Raw genomic sequence first — 8,234 nt, 5'->3', positions numbered from 1 at the left:
ATTCAGTATCAGATCAATTAATTTTCAAATATCTGCTAGGGTACATATACAACTAACTAAATTTCATGCATATAGTGATGACTATTCAATATCTGAGAGCCCAAGTCTACCTAGTTTTTTCAACTAGCAAACTTAATTCTCAAAATTGTGCTTAAATTCAGTCTCAGAAAGTGTAATTTGTAAAAATTTCTACTTTCAAAATGGCATGCAGTCACCACATATACCCCCCAGATTTAATCTCAGAGAGCCTGATCATACAATCTGGCTTCGCCCAATCACAAATATCAAAACCAACACTCATGACACAGCCTTAAATGACTAACCAGTTTGGAAACTATTTCAAGTGTTTTACATAGTTATGAACTTGGACAACTACAATAGCAGATTTTTACGTCAGTGGTCACCCCCCAAATTCCTGATTCCCCTCCAAAGGAGAAATCCTAGAATAAACACTGCCTCCTTATTCACATGATTGTCAGGTGATTTTTGATGGTATCAACTTAGTGTTGGTTAGAGACCTAGCAACAAGGATGTTGGAGGATTTTAAAAACCTCGCTTCGCTCGGTTTTTAAAATGGGTTTTGTTACTTTCACATCGTTTGATGCTCCCTACGTAAAATTACGTAACAACATTGGGTTAGAGGCGCTTTAATAAAATAATTATTAAGCACTGACTGAGACACGCTTTATCAAACCAGATCAAACTCGATACATAGAATCTAATGGGGAGAGGTGACAGCAACCAGTGTTCTGTGACTAAGGGTCTGCCAGAATAACAGAGGTAAGTAATGTATGCAACAGTAATGTATCACATCACCACCAAGATCACCACTGTTACTTTATGCCTGGTTGTAATGTTTTATGTTACAATACCGGTATTAATGCTATGAACAGAACTTCAGTCCAGATATAGTTTAACGTGCCTTGGTCAATTATAGTAGAGGCAGAGGCTTAGATTGTCCCATGCAGTTGCAGTGGTGTTGATGGTTTTGCAGCAGTGTTCGTAGTTGAAGTATTCTTAACTAGAAGAATAGCATAACTATGTAGCTAATGGATAATACTGTAGCCTCCTTCCCAAGGGTCTGAAACTCACATAATATCTTACAATTTCTGAAACAGTTTTTGTTACTTTCACATCGTTTGATGCACCCCTACATACAAGTATGTAACAACACTACATTATAGGCGCATCGATAAAGCACTGAGACACATCAAACTCAATACTGGGGATAGGTGACAGCAGCCAGTCTTGTGATGACTGAAGATGATGTGCAATTAATTGGTCTGCCAGGATAATAGAGGTATGTATGCATTATGTATCACATCACCACTGTTACTTTCCATTATCCTTGAGTATACTGTTTTAAAAATGCTATGAACAGAATTCTTAGCATAAGCATGGTGATTATTTACTTCAGGGGTATTTCAACCTACTGGTGACCATCTTTTAATAGGGACCTAGTGTACGTTTGTTTCACTGGGGTGTCACACAAGTACTCATTATTGGATGATCTGTGTCAAAGACAAAATTTACCTTAGCCTTTGGCTTACAGCTTTTGACCTGACTTGAATGCATCTTCCTGAAATTTTGTATGCTGTTTTGGGCTTAATTGTTAGGTTTTCATCCCTGGCCACATCCAATGTGGCCATTTAGCAATTTTAAAAGTTAGTATAACTAGCTATAGTAAACCAAGAAAGCTGCTGTCTGGACCATGTGAGCCAGCTAGATATAAATCTGTACACCTTTATTGTTACTTTAAGTGTTGAGGTTTATTATATCCATTTACCAATACACACCAGTCCTGTGCTTCCAACAGTCTATAGAAATTTCTTAATACATGCTACCTATATAACAACCAGGGAGTAGGACAAGACCATGTGAATGCATAATAATGTTGCACGAGTACTTAAAGTATTTCATGTGAACTGAATAGACCCTGTACAAAAAGTAGAGGAAGGGGCTTGATACATATTTTGCTCTATTTAGTTTGTTGCTTGCAATGGTCTGATTCATGATTGGAAAGATGCTGCTGTTATGGCAAGGGTTAAAAAGGGGGGCTAGTTGTGGCCAAAAGCTAGTTGTAAATGACTTTTGGCTAGTTGCAAATGATGATTGGACTAGTTCTAGAATTTAGACAAAATAGCCAGGTTTACCACAGGAAAGTATACTTACGTATTGTATCTCTTAACTCTTACAATTTACCACAGGGATTTGACTAAAAGTCTAAAGATGCATCTTGAGATAGCCATTTTCAAAAATTTTCTATTTCATGGTCTACTACTCTGATTAAAATTACCTTACTAGTTTTAATTTCTTTCTTACAGTTCACTATAAAATAATTATATATAAAATAACCTGAAAATCAATGCAATCATCAAATCAATGCTTTCATGCACATAATTATATACGTAGTTATTTTGTCCCTTCAGCTTGCTAATTATTTCCAGATCTCAATCATTCTCTAAAATCATTTCCAGGTTCAATCTTGGCACACTTGCGTTTCAAAATTTTCCTTGGGGAGTATGCCCAGACCCCTCCTTACTGCCACTTTGTCTCATGACTTTCACGTCAACAGTAACAGTAGGTATCAATTATTACAATACAATCATTGTTGTATGATCTATTACTTTCAACAGGTAAAATGACTACGGTTTAATAAAATATTTTGTTTAGTGCTTTGTAGTGCACGTGATCTTGTCCTACCTCCCTGACCTACAGTTGTGAAAGATACATCATTGAAATCACAGTGAAATTGTTACAGAGCTTTGAAACATTTTAAGTTTTTCTGTCGTAAGTTTTAATATTTATTTATAGGTAACTGTGAGTTTTAACACTTCTTCCCATCTCCCACTGTAGTGATATTTTGTAGTCTTGACTGTTGACTGTGAGTTTGACCACAATCACAGATTGAGATTGACTTAGTAAGTGCTGTGTGATACCCCTAGTGTTTTGTTTTATAAGCCTAGCACTACAATTAAACAGGTGATTCTGAAGTCACAGTGTAACCCCCCTCCACCATACTCCAAATAACCCACACCCTGTTTGCTCATTGTAATCTATAACATGTGGGTTTTGCACCACTAGCAACTGTAGCTGGCTATCTGTCATTGTTACCAAACAACCAACAACATACTTAGTAACCATAGATACAAGACAATAACCATACTTAAGTCCAGGAGCACTACCACCTGAAAACCATTCATAAGTGAATAGAATATAATGAAAAACTAAATACAACAATGGAGAGTGAGGGCTAGCAACAAAAATTCAAAACGTAAAAATTTTGAACCATCCAGCACCAAGATGATTCAGGGAAAAACCCACTGGGTTTTACCCACATATGCATGTTACGCACATCAGTAATGACTGAGTTTCTTTCTGTAGCTATGTATGTGTTCACTTCTTCATTTTGATGACAGTAGTGACTTTCCATGTAGAATTCTGCTGTTCTCCTAATACAAATGTCATTTTGCAAAGTTTTTTTAGACATACTCTGTAAAATGAAATACAATAGTAAGTACTTTGTTTGTTCTTGCTAATGCAGGTATGCCAGGTAGCAATGATGTCATCGTCTAATTGTGGGTCAGTCATGACTACTCGCACAGCAGGTGAAATTGGCCAGTATCTCCTCATATTGTACATAGAACCCTATCATCAAGAGTGACTTTTTTTCCTGAAGAGCTGCAGCATATGCAATAATGTGATGCTAGACTGTGGTACATCGCTCAATAACTTTTTGTTCCAAGTTTTATGTACATGCTGTAACTGATCATATTGTTGTTTAAATATCACATCTTTTTATTTACAAATAACTAACCCTTTGTTATCATATCTTTATAGTAGATCCGATATTACCGTAACTTCTTTCTGTAACAGAACATGTATGTTACCTATATTACATTCAGATGATAGCCCTAATAATTTACAAATGGAATGTGGCTTATTCGTAGTAATGCTTGACCTGCTAAAACACCCTGAAGCTTTCATTTCAAATGTCCTATGTGGTCCGACAATTTCACTGTTTTATATGTACTAGGAAACACACCGTTTGGTCTCCTTTTCTGAATTTGGAACCAAACCATTATGTATTTATTTATTTATTATATTGGACAGTCAATAATTATTGATGCATCCAGTGAGGGAGGGGTAATGCATAAACAATACAGATGCTAACAATAATGTTCATGTAAGTTTAGACAGTTCAAGAGTGTCATTATCTACAACTTAGACTCTATTTAGGCTGTTTTGGGTGGGTAATGAATCTCATATACTCTTCTAATATACTCCACGCCTGCAGGCACAATATAAAGTATGTTCAAAATTTAGGTTTGTCCAATTGCTATGCATTGTTCACATGCAGTGATTTAACAAGTGTGATTATTTTGTCACGTGAGGACGCATAGTTGCCATGGCGCTAGCATTATTGCAAGAAAGCCAGCTACTTTTGCCGAGACTACAGCAGAAACAGCTGTGGATGAGGTAAGTGGTCTGAGTGTAATGTGAAATAGAGTCTGAAGCAGTTATACAGGCACAATGTGGAGTCTATGAAATTTATAAACTCTCAGGCCCTTAGTAGCACCCTTGCTTTGCTTGTGCGCTACAGCCCTGGCCTTTGGGTTTATAAATTTCATAGACGCCACATTGTGCCTGTATAACTATTATTTCATAATTATCATTTGTACACTCAGTCAGATTGTTATCACCAGGAACTTGTCGTTTCTCCAACAAAGGGGACATTACTTGTTCTAAGTACGATTTCACCATTAAGTATTATTCACAACCTTCCGTAGTTGACTCTCCAACAAACCCCATACATATTCACTGTACACAGAATCACAACTGCACTTTACCTTTGATTTAAACCCCTGGGTTACCACACATGAAGTGGATCACTTCATCTGAAGCCTATACGTACTTAATGTCCCTAGCAGTGCAAAACACGCTGTGCTGTACATGATATGAAAGCCGTGGATTTTTAAACAACATTTCAGTCTAATAAATAAAGTAGTTACAGTTGTACAGGAGCAACTTTACATAGTAATAGCATGTTTCAAGCCTTTAGTGAAGGGAGAAAGGGTCCTGATGTAGGGAAAGAGAATAGTGCACGTGCTGAATTGTCGCTGTTCAGTATAGTGCAGACCAGCTAAATAAATTACTTCACACTTGAACACGCTGACATGGTCCACATTCTGTGGGTATGCCTTACAATGACAGTGTACAGGACAAAGTTCTTGTGAACAATTTCAATTTACTACATATTGTAACATGTAACAGTATAGCTGGTATTTTGAAGGCACACACATGTTGCTGTATCTTGATTTGTTTGCTACTGATTTTGGAGGATGATTTGATGCCTACCAACTGAGGCGATTCACGTGGTTTGTCTTTTAACTCAGACTCTACTGATCGTGTGCAGTGTAACACTATTTTGCAGTAAATGTACTTGAAATTTAACTGTTAGACTGGAGTGATTCAATTATTTCTAATCACGAACAAGAGTTGAACTTGCACACGCTGGATAACAAATGGCAGAAATGATAACTCTCTTGGGTTTACTTAATCTCATTGAATATTGGGACAGTCTGTACTAATATATTGCAGGTCCCTATGGTGAATGGGTGAATCCCCCAATTCCCTGTATCCCACCAGTCCCAACATAAGCAGTCCATTGTGTTTATGTTATGAAGTAACAGCTGCTCATGCCTAATTGTATAAAATAACAAAGGTTATCTGCACACACAACATGGGGCAGGGTACAAAACCTTGCACAAGACTGTACTATCAGCAAAGATTGCAAATGTACCAATATTTCTGTATTAACTAATTCAATGAAATGTTAAAAATTAATTTAAGGTGTTTAATCATGCAATACAGCTACTCAACCTATACAGCACTGTGCATGAAAATAAATTGATTTCAGTGGCTGCTTTGAGCTTCAGTAATGGTGGAGTAATATATAACATACACCTGTAGAATGGCATGACCCACACACTATATAGCTAACTGTCACAAATGAAAGGTAGACAGTGCTGCATAGATGATTAGGCACGTAGATATTTAACAAAGTTTTACAGATACAACAGGAAGTACTGACGAAAGAAAAAATTGAAGAATTCACAATATTATTAATCAGCTTTGACGAATTAAAATTTGACAAAAAGCAAACAATAACATATCTAAACACTGACTTTTGAGGTGCTTATTGGACAAATTAAAATTTAACTGATTTGTCAAATTTTACTTTTGTCAAAATTTTTCTGTTGTAAATTTACAGTTAATATTGTTTCAGAAATTGTACTACAGTATTATCCATTAGCTACGTTGTTACGCTCACAGGCAATTCTAAGGAGTGGGAGGGAGGGAGGGGGGGGGGGGGGGGGGGGGGTGATTCTGTAGGTCTAGTTCAACTACCAACACCACTGCAAAACCATCAACACCACTGCAAAACCATCAACACCACTGCAACTGCATGGGACAATCTAAACCTCTGCCCCTCTACTATAATTGACCAAGTCAAGTTGAAATATATTTGGACTGAAGGAAATTATCTATGTTAAGAATTCTGTTCATAGCATTGTAGCATACAACCAGGCAAACAGTGGTGATCTTGGTGGTGATGTGACATACTGATGCATACATAATTCACCTCTATTATCCTGGCAGACCCCTTAGTAGCACGTCATAACAGGCCACTGGCTGCTGTCACCTCTCCCCAGAATCGAAAGCGTGTCTGTGCTTAATAATTATTTTATGAAAGCGCCTATAGCGCAGTGTTGTTACGTAATTTTACGTAGGGGCATCAAACGATGTGAAAGTAACGAAACCGGCCTATAACAACTGGCCACGAAGCGACAAGCTTTATAGCAACTGGCCAGGAAGCGACAAGCTGTATTACAACTGGCCACGAAGCGACATAAGTTACAAACAGGTGCAATAGCATAGCTGAAGTGTGTTGATGGTCTAATGGCAACAGTGCTGACAAGCAGATGAACGCAAAATTAATATGCATGCTTGCTGCAAATATGTTTGCTGCAAAATTCAGTAATATGCTTGCTGTAAACTCGGCAACACCAGTAGTTTCACTGATGGCTAACTAGTTGTAAAATTAATGTGGAATATGCATCGAGCAGCTGGCTTGTTTGCTAGCTTTATCAAGTGCTGGTAAGGCTGAAAAAACCCAAATCTCACTAACCATACAACCACTAATTAAATCAGTGACATAGAAAACTCTTTGAAGTGTTGTTGAATTTACCATAACAGTCTCACGTGACAACAGGTCTCTAAATAATACTTAGAGCCCTAACCTCAGGTCTCTAAGTGGTATTAATAACCTCATTAACTGTGTCAACATCAAAGAGAATTATTCATGCTGCTTTTTAAAGTTTTATAGACCTTTTGCTTGAACTGCTATATAGATGATTGCAAGCCTCTCTAGCATGGACAGTCAGTATCTTTGTAAAGGAAACATATTAAAGAATTTGACTGAGCTGATGTACCTTCACATAACATCTTCAGAATCTACATGGACAATATAGAATTATATGTTACAGTGATTAAGCTAACTAGTTAGTTTGTAGTAAAGTTAAATCCAATTAGCTCTGATTCTGTTTGACTATAACAGTACAAAGTAATGTGCACCAAACACAATGTCATGCATCTTTGCATTTAGATAAACGCTCCAGTGAGAAAACCTTTTATATATAGTATGCATACTATGTGCATCATTGTGAACAACATTTGATCTGTAGATGTTGTTCATACATGAAGGGAGTGAAATCTTAATATTAACTTCAACATTTAGCTCTAGAGAAGAAATTTCAGCAATGCTCAAAAATCCTTTAAAACTAGTGATTAATTGTTGGCTAAACAAAGAAAACATCATTTCAAGGAAAGGTCTATACCCAATACAGTGACAGCTGCAAATACTTTTTAGTAGCTGTGGACAGCTGCAGGTGATACAAAAAATTACATTAAATTTTAGTTAACTTAGCCTACATGTCTCCATCATTTCTAACCAACAACATTTCTGTCCTTTCAGAGCTAAATAATAAACTAGTTAAGCATTTAAGTATGTGTACAAGTGATCCAAAAATGATCAGCGAGGTTTTCTAGAACCAGCTATGATACAACTTTCTACATTGACATTTGCCAGTGCTCAGTGGTTGTGTGGATTTCCATACACCATGCACATCAAAGCAAGGCTAGCTGAACATCAATTAATCACGTATCTTTGT

At 36.9% G+C, this 8,234-nt stretch overlaps 2 long non-coding RNA genes across 2 annotated transcripts; one reads left to right on the top strand and one right to left on the bottom strand.

Annotated features, from left to right (window-relative positions):
• The first annotated feature begins 28 nt into the window (after nucleotides 1–28).
• Nucleotides 29–4,267, top strand: LOC136245073 (uncharacterized). Its single transcript, XR_010695730.1, has 3 exons — nucleotides 29–780; nucleotides 1,185–1,300; nucleotides 3,545–4,267. It is a non-coding gene; the product is annotated as an uncharacterized lncRNA (long non-coding RNA).
• Nucleotides 3,167–6,816, bottom strand: LOC136245072 (uncharacterized). The gene is made up of 3 exons (XR_010695729.1): nucleotides 6,647–6,816; nucleotides 3,818–3,867; nucleotides 3,167–3,765 (listed from the first exon to the last, which is right to left on the bottom strand). It is a non-coding gene; the product is annotated as an uncharacterized lncRNA (long non-coding RNA).
• Between the last annotated feature and the right edge of the window lie 1,418 nt (nucleotides 6,817–8,234).

This window comes from Dysidea avara, chromosome 15 (assembly GCF_963678975.1).
Source record: "Dysidea avara chromosome 15, odDysAvar1.4, whole genome shotgun sequence".
Taxonomy (NCBI): domain Eukaryota; kingdom Metazoa; phylum Porifera; class Demospongiae; order Dictyoceratida; family Dysideidae; genus Dysidea; species Dysidea avara.
The sequence above is the reverse complement of the archived record's forward strand: the minus strand, read 5'-3'. Positions and strand labels throughout refer to the sequence as shown.